Raw genomic sequence first — 18,864 nt, 5'->3', positions numbered from 1 at the left:
TTGCAATAGTCCAACTGTAAAGAGTCAGTGGTTCCATCCTTTGGAGCAGCAGTCACATAAGACTGGAATTGGTCTGGGCAACCGTTTCTCAATCTGAGATTTTTTAGTTTAAATTCTTGCTTGAGCAAGGAAAGAACCCACCCATAATGTTGCAAATTATGAACTTGGATATGGATAGTGTTGAGCGAACACGGACTGTATTATTCGTGTTCGTACCGAATAATTGGATTTTTTGTACCCGAACACGGACACGGACACTTTACTGTATGTTCGGGTAAAAATCCGTGTTCGGTCGTTTTATTTCCGGGTTTTGCATGCTTTGGCGCTCTTTTCATGGCGGGCTTTCAACAGCCAATCAACAATCGTTTAACTGGTGTGCCTTAAGCCATCCCAGCCATGCCTGCAAATGTCTCAGTAGCTGTGATTGGCCGTCTGAAGCATGTGACCAAGTCTTTATAAGTTCGAGGCAGCCGCAGCGGCGTCATTATGCTGCTTAGATTCAGGGACAGAGAGCACACATCAACGTGCTGGCTGCTGATTAGGGAAAGATAGGCAGGAAAAAACCATTTGTGTCCGGATAGAATTGAGGGACAGGTCGGAGTGTTTAGGCAGGGCGAGTTGTAGGCATTTTAGGGATAGAGTCTGCTGAATTATATAGGGTCAGTGTCTTCTACAAACTACAATCGATATTGCTGTGTGGGGGGTGGGGTCTGCACTCAATCCTGATCTACGATCTCTTCTCAATCCTGTTAGGGACAGAGTCTGCTGAATTTTAGGGAAACTGTGTTCTACAAACTACAATCGATATTGCTGTGTGGTGTGGGATTGGAGATAGGCAGGTGTCAGTGATCCACATCCATTTTTCTGTGTGTGAGCTGCAGTGAACACAATCTTTTTGGGCTGCAGTGAACACAATCTTTTTGGGCTGCAGTGAACACAATCTTTTTGGGCTGCAGTGAACACAATCTTTTTGGGCTGCAGTGAACACAATCTTTTTGGGGTGCAGTGAACAAAATCTTTTTGGGGTGCAGTGAACACAATCCTTTTTGGTGTGCAGTGAACACAATCTTTGTGGGGTGCAGTGAACAAAATCCTTTGTGGGGTGCAGTGAACACAATCTTTTTGGGGTGCAGTGAACAAAATCCTTTTTGGGGTGCAGTGAACAACATCCTTTTTGGGGTGCAGTGAACACAATCTTTTTGGGGTGCAGTGAACAAAATCCTTTGTGGGGTGCAGTGAACACAATCTTTTTGGGGTGCAGTGAACACAATCTTTTTGGGGTGGAGTGAACAACATCCTTTTTGGGGTGCAGTGAACAAAATCATTTTTGGGGTGCAGTGAACACAATCTTTTTGGGGTGCAGTGAACACAATCTTTGTGGGGTGCAGTGAACACAATCTTTTTGGGGTGGAGTGAACAACATCCTTTTTGGGGTGCAGTGAACAACATCCTTTTTGGGGTGCAGTGAACACAATCTTTTTGGGCTGCAGTGAACACAATCTTTTTGGGCTGCAGTGAACACAATCTTTTTGGGGTGCAGTGAACAAAATCTTTTTGGGGTGCAGTGAACACAATCCTTTTTGGTGTGCAGTGAACACAATCTTTGTGGGGTGCAGTGAACAAAATCCTTTGTGGGGTGCAGTGAACACAATCTTTTTGGGGTGCAGTGAACAAAATCCTTTTTGGGGTGCAGTGAACAACGTCCTTTTTGGGGTGCAGTGAACACAATCTTTTTGGGGTGCAGTGAACAAAATCCTTTGTGGGGTGCAGTGAACACAATCTTTTTGGGGTGCAGTGAACACAATCTTTTTGGGGTGGAGTGAACAACATCCTTTTTGGGGTGCAGTGAACAAAATCCTTTTTGGGGTGGGAGTGCTGATTAGGGAAAGATAGGCAGGAAAAAACCATTTGTGTCCGGATAGAATTGAGGGACAGGTCGGAGTGTTTAGGCAGGGCGAGTTGTAGGCATTTTAGGGATAGAGTCTGCTGAATTATATAGGGTCAGTGTCTTCTACAAACTACAATCGATATTGCTGTGTGGGGGGTGGGGTCTGCACTCAATCCTGATCTACGATCTCTTCTCAATCCTGTTAGGGACAGAGTCTGCTGAATTTTAGGGAAACTGTGTTCTACAAACTACAATCGATATTGCTGTGTGGTGTGGGATTGGAGATAGGCAGGTGTCAGTGATCCACATCCATTTTTCTGTGTGTGAGCTGCAGTGAACACAATCTTTTTGGGCTGCAGTGAACACAATCTTTTTGGGCTGCAGTGAACACAATCTTTTTGGGCTGCAGTGAACACAATCTTTTTGGGGTGCAGTGAACAAAATCTTTTTGGGGTGCAGTGAACACAATCCTTTTTGGTGTGCAGTGAACACAATCTTTGTGGGGTGCAGTGAACAAAATCCTTTGTGGGGTGCAGTGAACACAATCTTTTTGGGGTGCAGTGAACAAAATCCTTTTTGGGGTGCAGTGAACAACATCCTTTTTGGGGTGCAGTGAACACAATCTTTTTGGGGTGCAGTGAACAAAATCCTTTGTGGGGTGCAGTGAACACAATCTTTTTGGGGTGCAGTGAACACAATCTTTTTGGGGTGGAGTGAACAACATCCTTTTTGGGGTGCAGTGAACAAAATCCTTTTTGGGGTGCAGTGAACAAAATCATTTTTGGGGTGCAGTGAACACAATCTTTTTGGGGTGCAGTGAACACAATCTTTGTGGGGTGCAGTGAACACAATCTTTTTGGGGTGGAGTGAACAACATCCTTTTTGGGGTGCAGTGAACAACATCCTTTTTGGGGTGCAGTGAACACAATCTTTTTGGGCTGCAGTGAACACAATCTTTTTGGGGTGCAGTGAACAAAATCTTTTTGGGGTGCAGTGAACACAATCCTTTTTGGTGTGCAGTGAACACAATCTTTGTGGGGTGCAGTGAACAAAATCCTTTGTGGGGTGCAGTGAACACAATCTTTTTGGGGTGCAGTGAACAAAATCCTTTTTGGGGTGCAGTGAACAACATCCTTTTTGGGGTGCAGTGAACACAATCTTTTTGGGGTGCAGTGAACAAAATCCTTTGTGGGGTGCAGTGAACACAATCTTTTTGGGGTGCAGTGAACACAATCTTTTTGGGGTGGAGTGAACAACATCCTTTTTGGGGTGCAGTGAACAAAATCCTTTTTGGGGTGCAGTGAACAAAATCATTTTTGGGGTGCAGTGAACACAATCTTTTTGGGGTGCAGTGAACACAATCTTTGTGGGGTGCAGTGAACACAATCTTTTTGGGGTGGAGTGAACAACATCCTTTTTGGGGTGCAGTGAACAACATCCTTTTTGGGGTGCAGTGAACACAATCTTTTTGGGGTGCAGTGAACACAATCTTTGTGGGGTACAGTGAACAGAATCTTTGTGGGGTGCAGTGAACACAATCTTTGGGGGGTACAGTGAACACAATCTTTGTGAGGTGCAGTGAACACAATCTTTGTGGGGTGCAGTGAACACAATCATTGTGGGGTGCAGTGAACTCAATCTTTGTGGGGTACAGTGAACACAATCTCATACTGAAGGTTTGAGGGTGCTGCCTGTTCCATACTCCCCCTACTCCTCATCTAGCCTTTTAGGGGTACAAACAATAGTAATTGGGGCCTAGTGTGGTTGTGTACGTGTGATATACATACACTTTTTTGGGATCATATTTTCTATTCCGCTATTTAATCAAAAACCTTTGGGGATCAGTTAAATTGGGGGATAGTCTGTGTTGGTACGTGTGAGAGAGATCCACCTTTCCAAGTTGTTGGGGTTCATCTCATACTTCTGAAGGTTTGAGGGTGCTGCCTGTTCCATACTCCCCCTACTCCTAGCCTTTTAGGGGTACAAACAATAGTAATTGGGGCCTAGTGTGGTTGTGTACGTGTGATATACATACACTTTTTTGGGATCATATTTTCTATTCCGCTATTTAATCAAAAACCTTTGGGGATCAGTTAAATTGGGGGATAGTCTGTGTTGGTACGTGTGAGAGAGATCCACCTTTCCAAGTTGTTGAGGTTCATCTCATACTTCTGAAGGTTTGAGGGTGCTGCCTGTTCCATACTCCCCCTACTCCTAGCCTTTTAGGGGTACAAACAATAGTAATTGGGGCCTAGTGTGGTTGTGTACGTGTGATATACATACACTTTTTTGGGATCATATTTTCTATTCCGCTATTTAATCAAAAACCTCTGGGGATCAGTTAAATTGGGGGATAGTCTGTGTTGGTACGTGTGAGAGAGATCCACCTTTCCAAGTTGTTGGGGTTCATCTCATACTTCTGAAGGTTTGAGGGTGCTGCCTGTTCCATACTCCCCCTACTCCTAGCCTTTTAGGGGTACAAACAATAGTAATTGGGGCCTAGTGTGGTTGTGTACGTGTGATATACATACACTTTTTTGGGATCATATTTTCTATTCCGCTATTTAATCAAAAACCTTTGGGGATCAGTTAAATTGGGGGATAGTCTGTGTTGGTACGTGTGAGAGAGATCCACCTTTCCAAGTTGTTGGGGTTCATCTCATACTTCTGAAGGTTTGAGGGTGCTGCCTGTTCCATACTCCCCCTACTCCTAGCCTTTTAGGGGTACAAACAATAGTAATTGGGGCCTAGTGTGGTTGTGTACGTGTGATATACATACACTTTTTTTGGATCATATTTTCTATTCCGCTATTTAATCAAAAACCTTTGGGGATCAGTTAAATTGGGGGATAGTCTGTGTTGGTACGTGTGAGAGAGATCCACCTTTCCAAGTTGTTGGGGTTCATCTCATACTTCTGAAGGTTTGAGGGTGCTGCCTGTTCCATACTCCCCCTACTCCTAGCCTTTTAGGGGTACAAACAATAGTAATTGGGGCCTAGTGTGGTTGTGTACGTGTGATATACATACACTTTTTTGGGATCATATTTTCTATTCCGCTATTTAATCAAAAACCTTTGGGGATCAGTTAAATTGGGGGATAGTCTGTGTTGGTACGTGTGAGAGAGATCCACCTTTCCAAGTTGTTGGGGTTCATCTCATACTTCTGAAGGTTTGAGGGTGCTGCCTGTTCCATACCCCCCCTACTCCTCATCTAGCCTTTTAGGGGTACAAACAATAGTAATTGGGGCCTAGTGTGGTTGTGTACGTGTGATATACATACACTTTTTTTGGATCATATTTTCTATTCCGCTATTTAATCAAAAACCTTTGGGGATCAGTTAAATTGGGGGATAGTCTGTGTTGGTACGTGTGAGAGAGATCCACCTTTCCAAGTTGTTGGGGTTCATCTCATACTTCTGAAGGTTTGAGGGTGCTGCCTGTTCCATACTCCCCCTACTCCTCATCTAGCCTTTTAGGGGTACAAACAATAGTAATTGGGGCCTAGTGTGGTTGTGTACGTGTGATATACATACACTTTTTTTGGATCATATTTTCTATTCCGCTATTTAATCAAAAACCTTTGGGGATCAGTTAAATTGGGGGATAGTCTGTGTTGGTACGTGTGAGAGAGATCCACCTTTCCAAGTTGTTGGGGTTCATCTCATACTTCTGAAGGTTTGAGGGTGCTGCCTGTTCCATACCCCCCCTACTCCTCATCTAGCCTTTTAGGGGTACAAACAATAGTAATTGGGGCCTAGTGTGGTTGTGTACGTGCGAGATACATACACTTTTTTTGATCATATTTCCTATTCCGCTATTCAATAAAAACCTTTGAGGATCAATTGAATTGCGGGATAGTCTGTGTCGGTACGTGTGAGAGAGATCCACCTTTCCAAGTTGTTGGGGTTCATCTCATACTTCTGAAGGTTTGAGGGTGCTGCCTGTTCCATACCCCCCCTACTCCTCATCTAGCCTTTTAGGGGTACAAACAATAGTAATTGGGGCCTAGTGTGGTTGTGTACGTGTGATATACATACACTTTTTTTGGATCATATTTTCTATTCCGCTATTTAATCAAAAACCTTTGGGGATCAGTTAAATTGGGGGATAGTCTGTGTTGGTACGTGTGAGAGAGATCCACCTTTCCAAGTTGTTGGGGTTCATCTCATACTTCTGAAGGTTTGAGGGTGCTGCCTGTTCCATACTCCCCCTACTCCTAGCCTTTTAGGGGTACAAACAATAGTAATTGGGGCCTAGTGTGGTTGTGTACGTGTGATATACATACACTTTTTTTGGATCATATTTTCTATTCCGCTATTTAATCAAAAACCTTTGGGGATCAGTTAAATTGGGGGATAGTCTGTGTTGGTACGTGTGAGAGAGATCCACCTTTCCAAGTTGTTGGGGTTCATCTCATACTTCTGAAGGTTTGAGGGTGCTGCCTGTTCCATACTCCCCCTACTCCTCATCTAGCCTTTTAGGGGTACAAACAATAGTAATTGGGGCCTAGTGTGGTTGTGTACGTGTGATATACATACACTTTTTTTGGATCATATTTTCTATTCCGCTATTTAATCAAAAACCTTTGGGGATCAGTTAAATTGGGGGATAGTCTGTGTTGGTACGTGTGAGAGAGATCCACCTTTCCAAGTTGTTGGGGTTCATCTCATACTTCTGAAGGTTTGAGGGTGCTGCCTGTTCCATACTCCCCCTACTCCTCATCTAGCCTTTTAGGGGTACAAACAATAGTAATTGGGGCCCAGTGTGGTTGTGTACGTGTGATATACATACACTTTTTTGGGATCATATTTTCTATTCCGCTATTTAATCAAAAACCTTTGGGGATCAGTTAAATTGGGGGATAGTCTGTGTCGGTACGTGTGAGAGAGATCCACCTTTCCAAGTTGTTGGGGTTCATCTCATACTTCTGAAGGTTTGAGGGTGCTGCCTGTTCCATACTCCCCCTACTCCTCATCTAGCCTTTTAGGGGTACAAACAATAGTAATTGGGGCCCAGTGTGGTTGTGTACGTGTGATATACATACACTTTTTTTGGATCATATTTTCTATTCCGCTATTTAATTTAACTGGGCCTCCATGCGAGACCTGTGTGCCTTGTTGCGCTGTTTTGAGTACTCCACCAACATGGCCAGTGGCAATGACGCCGTTCTCAGCTTAACTATCCCACTTCCATGCCTCCTTGAAAAAACAATTCGGGCGATGATGGAAGAGGATCTGGCACAGGATGAGGAGGAGGAGGAGGATGAAGAGGTAACATTTCCAAGGCTTTCAGGGCAGTCATTCGCAAGGGGCTCCGAGGGTGGGTTCCTGCACACGCAAACGCCAGGGACGCAATTGTCCAGCAGGGGCACAGTTCTGGAGGATGAGGAGGATGAGGAGGAGGAGGAGCTGGAGGAGGAGATGGAACCATGTTCACAGCAGGGTGGCACCCAGGCCAGCTCATGGCCATCACTGGTGCGTGGCTGGGGGGATACAGAGGACACGGACGATACACCTCCCACAGAGGACAGCCTTTCGTTGCCTCTGGGCAGCCTGGCACACATGAGCGATTACATGCTGCAGTGTCTCCACAACGACCGCCGAGTTGCCCACATTCTAACTTGTGCTGATTACTGGGTGGCCACGCTGCTGGATCCCCGTTACAAGGACAACGTACCGTCCTTAATTCACTCACTGGAGCGCGATCGCAAGATGCGCGAGTACAAGCGCACGCTGGTAGACGCCATGCTGCTGGCATTCCCATCTGACAGCGGGGCCACAGTGGAAGCACAAGGCAGAGGAGGAGGAGGAGGAGGTCGCCAACGCAACCAGGGCACCGCCAGCACCTCAGAAGGCAGGGTTAGCATGGCCGAAATGTGGAAAAGCTTTGTCAGCACGCCACAACAAACAGCAGCACCAGCAGCTCAGATGGAACGTCTTAGCAGGAGGCAGCATTTTACCAACATGGTGGAGCAGTATGTGTGCACACGCCTACATGTAGTGAATGACGGGTCTGCCCCCTTCAACTTCTGGGTCTCCAAATTGGGCACATGGCTTGAGCTTGCCCTTTACGCCTTGGAGGTGCTGGCGTGCCCTGCAGCCAGTGTATTATCTGAACGGGTATTTAGCACGGCTGGGGGCGTTATAACAGACAAGCGCAGCCGCCTGTCCAGAGACAATGTGGACAAGCTCACGTTCATTAAAATGAACCAGGCATGGATCCCACGGGACTTTTCCGTACCTTATGCAGAATAGCAATGGATACCGACCTTACCCACCCATTGTTCCATTTTTGCTCTTTCTCACTCTTTTGGGGTGTACCCTCATTTAAAATTTTTGAAAAGAAGCAGTGTTGGCTACCTCGTCCTCCTCCTCAGGGCCAGATTAATGTAGGGGCTATTGGAGCTGCAGCTCCAGGCCCCTACCTTTTATATAGGCCCCGGGTTGGCCATATTCACTGTTACCGCTCTTCTGTCACTTGTAAACACAGAAGTCTGGCTTCTATGCTCGCTTCCCCAGGCAGCACCCTCAGAACCTCCCCACACAGCGTGAAGGCCGGACAAGGAGGGACAGTTGGCGATGCATGGATGTGTTTATGGGCTTCAGAGACAGCATCCCATGTTGAATTAGGCATGCATGGCTGCACCCTTCCTCCTCTGGGTGCATGGCAAGGCACGGCCCTTAAGGCCCTTCAAAATCCTCAGCACCAAGCCCATGATGCTGTTAATCCGGCCCTGGTCCTCCTCCACCGCCGCTTCCACCTACACCGCCCATAGGTGTGCGCAGCCTATTGCATTAAGGTGTGCACCCCAAAGTTGAAATACACATGCATGTGTTTGCCAGCAGGGAGAGTAATGTATCGGGGCCATGTACCTGTAGGCAAGGAGAAATAGAGCAGAGCAGGTCCCAGGGAGATCTTTCCCATCTCCTCACTGGCAATGCTATGTGCCCTAGGTGATTAGGGTGTGCCCAGGCACACCCAGCACACCCTGTGCGCACGCCTATGTCACCGCTAGGCTTGTGACGGTATCAGATTTTCATGCTGCGATTAATTGATTAAGGTTTTGCCACGGTATACGGTATTATCACGGTATTCTATTATTAAATTTAAATTATTAAATTTCCACCTCACTTCAATTTCATTGCTGAATTTAGGGGCTTTGGTTCACTTATGCACATTATTATATAGTCAGTCAGTACAGACTCTGTGAACCAGGCCTAAAATAGGTCATCAAGCAGTGTCTGGCCTAACTGGTGATAACTGGTTCTGGCGCTCGGCTCCGATCCGATGGCCTGGTCATTAAGAGGGCAAATCCTTGTGGTCAAGAAGTGGTTAAACCTGAAGGAGGTGTTGTTTATAAATTACTTTACTATTGCTTTAGGCCTGGTTCACATGTATGCGGGTTGGTGGTTCACATTTGCACAGGCATAGCAGCCCATTGATTTGAATGGGCTGCTATGCCCTCATTTTCCGCAGAAAAAAGGTGCATGCAGCATTTTTTTAAAATTCAGTGGCCTTGAAATCCATCCTGCTTTTGCACCATGCGACTAACCTGCAGTTCCTGCTCTGGCAAGCTTTCTGCATTTTTTGTATACGTGGGCACGGCATTTAAAAATAAACAGTTTGCGTGTGCAGCAACGGCAGGTAAGTCGCATGGTGCAAAAGAAGGATGGATTTCATGGCCACTGCATTTTTTTAAATTCTGCATGCACCTTTTTTCAGCTGAAAACGCAGGCATAGCAGCTCAAGCCCATTCACATCAATGGGCTGCTATGCCTGTGCAAATGTGGGCCCCCAACCCGCATACATGTGAACCAGGCCTAAAGCAATAGTAAAGTCATTAATTGGTTAAACCTGCAGGAGGACCGGTGTTTTTATCTATTAATGACTTTACTATTGCTTTAGGCCTGGTTCACATGTATGCGGGTTGGGGGCCCACATTTGCACAGGCATAGCAGCCCATTGATGTGAATGGGCTTGAGCTGCTATGCCTGCGTTTTCAGCTGAAAAAAGGTGCATGCAGAATTTAAAAAAATGCAGTGGCCATGAAATCCATCCTTCTTTTGCACCATGCGACTTACCTGCCGTTGCTGCACACGCAAACTGTTTATTTTTAAATGCCGTGCCCACGTATACAAAAAATGCAGAAAGCTTGCCAGAGCAGGAACTGCAGGTTAGTCGCATGGTGCAAAAGCAGGATGGATTTCAAGGCCACTGAATTTAAAAAAAATGCTGCATGCACCTTTTTTCTGCGGAAAATGAGGGCATAGCAGCCCGTTCAAATCAATGGGCTGCTATGCCTGTGCAAATGTGGGCCGCCAACCCGCATACATGTGAACCGCCAACCCGCATACATGTGAACCACCAACCCGCATACATGTGAACCAGGCCTAAAGCAATAGTAAAGTCATTAATAGATAAAAACACCGGTCCTCCTGCAGGTTTAACCACTTCTGGATCGCAAGGATTTGCCCCTTTAAAGACCAGGCCATCGGATCAGAGCGCCAGGACCAGTCATCACCAGGTAGGCCAGACACTGCTTGATGGCTATATAATAATGTAATGTGGGCTGCTAGGCGTGTGTGTGTGTATATATATATTTATTAGAGCTGCACGATTCTGGCCAAAATGAGAATCACGATTTTTTAGCTTGGAATAAAGATCACGATTCTCTCACGATTCTCTGTGTAACAAAAAAAAAAAAAATTGGGATAACTTTACTGTTACGTTTTTTTTTTTTTTTTTTATTCATTAAAGTCTAATCATTGCGTTTGAAAGACTGCTGCGCAAATACAGTGTGACATAAAATATTACAACAATCGCCATTTTATTCTGTAGGGTCTCTGCTAAAAAAATATATAAAATGTTTGGGGGTTCTAAGTACTTTTCTAGCAAAAAAAAAACTGATTTTAACTTGCAAGCTGCAAGTGTCAGAAAAAGATCCAGTCTTTAAGAGGTTAAACTTCCTTTCTCCCTGGCAGAGGGAAGGAAAAGATACAAATGTAATCATTTTTGTTTATAGTTAGGAGACTTAATGCTGAAAGGTGTTAGCTGAGTGAGTGAATGAGTCATCCAGCTCACTGAAATGTATCAATTCACAAGTCAGGCAGACTTGACAGAGAAACTCGGTATTTTAAAAATGCCACAATAACAATACCGTGGCTATGCAATACCGCGATATATCGAATTACCGAAAACCGGCATATGTCTAGTCACCGCCACATCCACCACCACCTCAACCTCCCTCCTACTCCATATGGGCCTCGTCCTTCAGAGATGAAGAAGAACATTGTTTTATTTTTCTGTTTTTTTTGTTGTTTTAAGTTATTTCCCTATCCACATTTGTTTGCAGAGCACTTGCCATGCTCTTAATTACGTTTTGCTGCCATTTGCAGCACTCTAGCCCTTTCCTTTGGTGTTTTAGAGCCATTTTAGTGCCTTAAAGTTCGGGTCCCCATTGACTTCAATGGGGTTCGGTGTCCGGGAAAAGTTCGGTAAAAGTCCGGGACACGGACCCGGACTTTTTTTTAAAGTTCGGCCGAACCCGTCGAACACGGACATCTAGGTGTTCGCTCAACCCTAGATATGGAGTCTTATTATTGCCATGCCATATGACTGATGTTCTGATGGGATGTAACAACAAATTATTTATTCTGGGACTATTAAAGGATGTTATCCTATGAAGTTGAAATAAGAAATCTAGTAATCCGCTGAAAAGGAGTCCTCTTTGCTAACTAGTTCAGAAAGAATTCAATGATGCTAAGGATGTGTGTAGAGGGTAATGTCATTGCATGAGGTTGGCAGGTTTGCTTCAGTTGTCTCATAGCCCTAAGCTTGTGAATATGTTGAAGTTTACGATGTGTGAGAAATGCCTATAAACTACAAAATCATTCTTAATAAGACAGATGTTTAGTTAACTTAAGTCACATTAGCAAAAGATTAAAGAGAAAAGGGGCTGAATAGCCTCTTTTATTTTTGGGGCAGTGGCAGGTAAGGTTATTATAGTCAAAGTAATAGGCAGATTCAGTTGTTAGGCAGATTCTCAGTCTGTCAGCTAGTACTTTAAGCTGATTGGACGATAAAATAACAGTTAGCTGCCCGAGTAACTAGGTAGAATAAGCCCCTTACCTGTTTTATCCTGTTTTTCCCGCCGGGGATACAGGATTATGATTGGTTCGAGGGTTTCCAGCAGAGCCATTTAAGGGGTCCCCTCACGGACGGGACTTCACATCGCCTGTCAAGAAGAAGAAAGAAGACAGCCCAGCGGTTCCCCCCCCCCCCTTTTGTTTTGTCGCGGTCAGTTTTATTATTTTAGGGTCACCTTCGCTCTTTGCGAAGGGGGACGTTTATGTTTAATATGTAAGAGTTGGATGAATAATTTGATGTATTTAATTTCTGCTAATGGCAACCTGGGTCGTGGTGACCGGGTTGTTTTATTCTGATGTTTATTGAGATTTCAAAGAGTTATTGATCTTAAATTTTGTTAAATAATAAACGGCCGCGGCCTCTTTTATTCCAAACTTTAAAGAATTTGGTGGTGTCATTCATTTAAATATTTTAAGTATTGTTAAGTTAAAGAAATTCTGCCTACTGCCCCATATTTTCTGACTGAGTACTGTTCATTTTGCCTATCAGCCCTTACTGAATTCAATAAGCTAAGCTATGTCTTGGTACCTGGAGATCCTATTTTGCTAAACAAAGATGATGCAAATGCTATACACTTGCTTCTGTACATAATACTGCAGCAATATTGAATATATATGTATATGAACTTAGAAGAGAGTTTTTCTAACATATTTGGATTTTTCCTTGTCCTTAAAATCCAGATTACAACAGGATGGTGACAAGAGAGAAGCAGTCACTGGATGCTGACTCATTACATTCTGACATGGAAGCAAGCAAGAGACAAAGTCCAGGTGCCCTTTGGATATAACGCTGCTTGATTTTTGGCTGGAAAATGAAGCAACGTGTAAATATAAAGAGCAGCAGGTACATGTGCCTGGGAAACCTGTGAATGTTGTTAGGCCATAGAGCAAAGTCTTCATTTTCCAGAAAATGTCAAATAAGATCATCTGTCTAGAGATTTAGCAAAAGTATGGACAATGCTGACAATACAATGTTCAAACATTCAGTAGTAATAAATGCTGATTTGCATAAAAAGAACTTGTAAGGGAAAGTTTTTATTCAGTAATAGAACTTATGCCTTGGGGTTTTGGTTCTACTGTGATCTGCCTGTGTATCAGTAGTCTGAAGCTGGTAAATACTGTACATTGTGGATGTAAGTTTTAAGTTCTATTAACGGATAGGTTCAACTTTTGAACATGTTACAACCAGATTTAGGGTGTAACATGTTCAAGCTTACTCCCTTTCCCCCTTAGCCCCCCTTCCCTTTGACAGTGGGCAGGTTCCTCTTCTCCGTAGCTGCTGTGGCATTGTAAATTGATGCAGTTGTGTGGGAATTGGCCCATAGAGCTGTGTCATTAACTCATAGGGATCTTTAATGAATAAACTACAAATCCTGTCTTCCACTGCAGAAGAAGAACTTGTAGTTCCAATGAATGGCAAGCATGCTGATCAGTGCACTCCTAGTCCATTCAAACCTATTACAACTCTGAAGATGACCGTCCATTCAGAGGTAAGGGACACGGATTTGTAGGAAGAGCCTGCAGAAGCATGACATTGCACCCACTGATCCATGATCCACTGATCGTGAATGCAATTCTCTGCAGGCTCCCGTAATAACTAGTAAATGCAATTTTTTTTTCCTGCAAAAATAAGTGCATATATTATTTTTTCATAAAGGCAAACTTATCCTTTAATGAATATGTTTAATGCATGCTTCTCTATGCTGCCATGTTCTTGGTAATGTTCTGATGTTAATGATAACTAACAGCATTAATTTCTTTCTCTTTTTTTCCTACAGGTTTTCTACGTTACTACAGGTGGATTACCACCTAGGGACACAGCCTGCAAAGCACCTTGAGTTTTAATCATAACACTGTTTCAATGTACTAGGCTGCCTTGCTCCGCAAATAATTATAATCACATTAACCTGGTTTCCTGAAGCTCCTTCATCTTGGGCCTGCAAATAAGAAGGTCAATAAGTCCTAAATGCACTTCTCTGTGCATCACAAAACAAGATCTGATAATAAACATGCCCTTTTAAATGATGCAGTCTGGGACTACGCAAATTCCCAATAATAAAAAAGTAATTCTTCATATCCCTTATATGTCCCTGTAGTCTCCTGGAAGCATGCTGTGAAGGGAGGTTTAATTCTTAAAGAGGGACATTGCCTACCACAAAATTACTGGCAATAGGCTACATCGTTGCCAACATGCACTTTCAAGTCTTTGCTCAGTCTGACTGTAAAAAGACAATGGTAATATGATATAAACTGGAATGAATAAAGCTGAGTCCTGATGTCATGTGAGCTAGTAATGCAGAACAAGCATATAACCAGTGCAATTGGGATTTCTGGCTTGAATACTTGTCCTAGGTCAGCGTCTTGTTAGGTAGTGAATGATGGAGGAGAATGACACATTTAAAAACCAGGTCAGTTTCTATATTTTTCTGATTCTCTTTCAGCAGAGTGACAGTGTTTCCTACCCATAACTTGCCATTTCTTGAATTAATTTGCTTATACCCCATTTACACCTCATGGCAGAATTGCTGTGATTCTTCCCGCGATCTCAAAAAAACCTTACAATTGCAAAATACAGGTTCAGGTGCCATTTTTTTCAATGGCACTTAAGACACAGTGCAGCTTTGTTGCAATGGCAAATCGCATCACGTCCATCAAGTCGCCCAAAGAGAAGCTCCTGCTCACAAGCTTCACACGGTGCAATTAGCCACACTGTTTTAGGTGGCGTTAAAAATAATGGCACTTAAACCTGTGTTTTGCGATTGTACTGCTTTTTGAGATTGCAGGCAATTCTGCCACAATCCCAAAACACCCAGATGTGAAGGGGGCCTTTTTGCTTAAAAAGTGGGAAAAAAAAGTATATGCAGCATTCAGTTGAGTAGTGCTTAACCACTTTAGGACCGGAGGATTTTCCTGCTTTACGTCCAGGCCACTTTTTGCGATTTGGCACTGTGCGAATTTAACTGACAATTGCGCTTTCATGCAACGCTGTACCCAAACGAAATTTACGTCCTTTTTTTCCCCACAAACAGAGCTTTCTTTTGGTGGTATTTGATCACCTGTGCGCTTTTCATTTTTTGCGATATTAATAAAAAAAAGCGACAATTTTGAAAAAAATAACAATATTTTTTTACTTTGACAGTTAAAAAATATCCAATATATTACATTTTTGTCATATATTTAGGCCAAAATGTATTTAGCTACATGTCTTTGACAAAAAAATTCTCAATGAGCGTATTTTTAACCGCTTCAAGACCGGAAGATTTTACCCCATTCCTGACCAGGCCATATTTTGCGAATCGGCACTGTGTTACTTTAACAGACACTTGCCCGGTCGTGCGACGCTGTACCCAAATTAAATTTATGGCCTTTTTTTCCCCACAAATAGAGCTTTCTTTTGGTGGTATTTGATCACCTGTGTGAATTTTTACTTTTTGCGCTATAAACAAAAAATGTGCGACAATTTTGAAAAAATAACAATATTTTTTACATTTTTTTAGATGAAATTCCCCCCCCAAAGAAATATAAAATCAAAATTTTTTAACATTTTACTCCAATTAGTTTTCTGCTACATATGTTTGGTAAAAAAAATCCCAATAAGCGTATTTTGATTGGTTTGTGCAAAAGTTATCGCAGCTACTAACTACGGGAAATTTATGTCATTTTTATTGTTTTTTTTTTTTAACTAGTAATGGCAGCGATCTGGCGGTTATCTGCGATTTTTTTTGCGGGACTGCAACATTGCGGCGGACCACTAACTGACATTTTTGACACTTTTGGGGGTACCAGTGACATTACTACAGTAATCAGTGCTATACATATGCACTGTTACTGTAAAAATGACACTGGCAGGGAAGGGGTTAACTTTTATTGGTGATCAAGGGGTTAATGTATGCCTGGTGATTACTGACGTGTGTGGGGGAGGGGACTGTGTGACACAGGCACAGATCGCAGGTTCAGCTATGCTGAATCCTGTAATCTGTCCCTGCCTGTCACTTAGGACATCCACCCGCTTTGTTTACACAAGCGGGCAGATCTCCTCACTCGATCCCCGACGATCGGGGAAGAGCGGCGGTGATCACCACCTCTCCTCCCCTGGCCAGACTCCCGCTGTGTCTGAATACAATGGGGGCGAGCCCCTGGCGGCGCGCGCGCTCCGCCCACAAGGGGAGGAGTCCAACGACGTAGACCTACGTCACTAGACGATAACGAGCCACTTTGCCGCAGTACGCTACATGTGAGCGGTCGGCAAGTGATTAATAAATTCATATAGTATGTACTCTTATAAATACTCTTTACACATGCCCATCGTTCTTTTTGAAAGATACATTGCGGTTGATTTACTTAAACTGGAGAGTGAAAAACCTGGTGCAGCTCTGCAAAGAATCTAACCTGCTTCCAGGGTTTTCTTCTTTGTCAAAGCCTAATTGAACAAGCTAAAGTTAGAAGCTGATTAGCTACAATGCACAGCTGCATCAGATTTTGCACTCTCCCGTTTTGGTAAATCAACCCCATTGGGTTTCAGATTAAAAAAATCAAGAAAAACAGAGTATAACAGTCTTACAGCAGGGCCATCTTTAACACAGGGCAAAAGGGGCAGCTGCCCTGGGCCCAGTCATTGTTGTGGGGCCCGAAGCAGCTGCCCCTTGGGCACCACACTGCCTGCAAATAGGTAATAAGTGGATTTTGGAGGGCCAAAGAAAATATTTGCCCAGGGTCCAATCAATATTAAAGACGGCCCTGTCTTACAGTATACATAAATAGTGTTATTTATGGTAAAGGTCTGATTCATTTGTTTTGTCTTGTGATTTGGCTTCATAGTTACATACATAGACAAGCTGAAAAAAGGTGCAAGCCCATCTAGTTCAACCAATAGCAAAATAAAGTAATTGAAAACCTTCATATACACAGTTCATTCAGAGGGAGGCAAAAAAAACCTCTATGAAGCATGGTCCAACTTGCTGTAGCAAGAGAAAAAATCCTTCCTGGTCCGCCAGAAGGCAATTTGATATTCCTGGACCAACTATCCCTGGTGTTAGTAGCTATAAATGTTATCGTGGTGGATAAAGGATTATTCTTACTTTTCATTATATTTAAAGTTTTACTTTCAGTCTCCTACTTCACTAACAGAACAAATGGGAGAATCCAGCTGGTTGCTGTGGTCAACAGGAACAGATCTTCTTTGCAGCACTCTCATTTAAGAAGGCCAGAATGTAATCAGATTTACTGTGTACTTCTCTGTTCATTGAATCTATGAAACAGTTCACAGTGCTCTGTACCACAAATAAATCATTTTTCTCTCTCTACAAAGGACCGACCTATTGCACATAGCCTTTCTTTTTTGTTATCCAAAGTTAAGGGGGTATACTTGCTGTATGGAACCCAGAATTATTTCCTCACTGCAAAGCTTGAATATGGTCCTTATTCCTGCCAATCATCTTCATCTCTAAACTGCTTTTTACCACTCTGAGGTGTCTGTTATGAAACGGGTAAATACCATAACCCATTGCATCCAACCAGATTACACTTTTCATCTGCCTAGAGGAGCTTTAGACTTGTAAACAAATATAATTATTACGTACTGTAGATTACAGCACAACAGTGCTCCTTGCATCATATTAGACCCCTTTATCTGTCTTACACTGCCATGTGCTTGGCCCATTTCTCTCCTGAGTGTTAATGAAACTGGGTCAGATAATTGCATAGGGTGACTGTTTTTAGCAGTAATTCCTTTAAGCCTTTCTTACCTCATTTCCTTTCTAAAAGATCAGGTCACATCAGCAAACTGTCAAGCCCAAAACCTCTCATGAACCAACCTGCTTTCTTAGCTCCTTGATTACTTGATGTTCCAATAAAGTGAGTCTCATCCATTCTGAACTTATAGGAGGAAGTTCATAAGAACACAAAGCACAAAGCTATCAGATCAGTGATTAGAGGTTGTGAATATTCATTTTCAGTATAGGTAGGTATCCTATAAAATGGTCGTTTACAAACAATGGCATAGACTGAAATGAAAATTAAAGTACCCCGAAAGACCAGCAACATTATATATACATGCCTTATATAAGAAAACATTATACCAGGGAAGAAAAAAATATAAAAAACATGTACTTTTTTCAGTTTTTGAGCATTTGTTGGGTATATATGCTATGCCAACTTTATTTGGTTATCTGTATTTCTTTTTTGCCTAAAATAAAACTAGGTAAGAGAATCCCATTGTGTGAAATCTACAGTCTGTGTGGATTCAGTAACCTGGCTTTGAAGTGTCCCCATCTTGTCTATGCTGGCCAATATACACATCAGTTTTCTGGAATTTTCAACAATTCTCACCCAGCTATGTTGCAAGAACTACTGATCAGTCTACTATCAAGAGTTCCTATTAAAAGAGTGAAATTATGTAAACTGATAATGGTAGATTGCCCTGATCCGTTTGTCCATTTTCGTAAATGCTTAAAAATGCCTCAACATTGCTGTTAGTGTAATCTTTAGGCCAACCTAGGGTGTCCATAAAAATTATATGACAGTAAAATGTCCCAATCATGTAATAATCCAAAGTCTAAGCTCTTTCAGACACAAGACTAACAAGGGTAAATGGCAGTTGGACAAATTGAAAATCCTTGTCTAAAGCCAGCCATAGACAGATCAAAATTCATCCAGTTAAGCAGGAACCAGCTGAATTTCGATCCATTTATAGGCAGGTTGGTTGTGCTGAAGTTGATCTATTGTTCAACTTCAGCACAGTCTTTAAGCCAACCTAGGATGCCCATATTAATTATATGACAGTCAAATGTCTGGATCATGTAATAATCCAATGTCTGGGCTGTTTCAGACATC

The 18,864-nt window shown here is 42.9% G+C and overlaps 1 long non-coding RNA gene across 1 annotated transcript in view; it reads left to right on the top strand.

Moving 5' to 3' along the window:
- LOC309546386 overlaps window positions 1–13,045 on the top strand; it is a 64,592-nt gene extending 51,547 nt beyond the window's left edge. Inside the window, exon 3 of the long non-coding RNA XR_014224931.1 lies at window positions 12,715–13,045. This is a non-coding gene — a long non-coding RNA (uncharacterized lncRNA). The remainder of the gene's footprint in view (window positions 1–12,714) is intronic.
- Window positions 13,046–18,864: the final 5,819 nt, after the last annotated feature.

This window comes from Pelophylax lessonae (genome assembly GCF_965119305.1).
Source record: "Pelophylax lessonae genome assembly, chromosome: 2".
Lineage (NCBI taxonomy): Eukaryota > Metazoa > Chordata > Amphibia > Anura > Ranidae > Pelophylax > Pelophylax lessonae.
The sequence above is the reverse complement of the archived record's forward strand: the minus strand, read 5'-3'. Positions and strand labels throughout refer to the sequence as shown.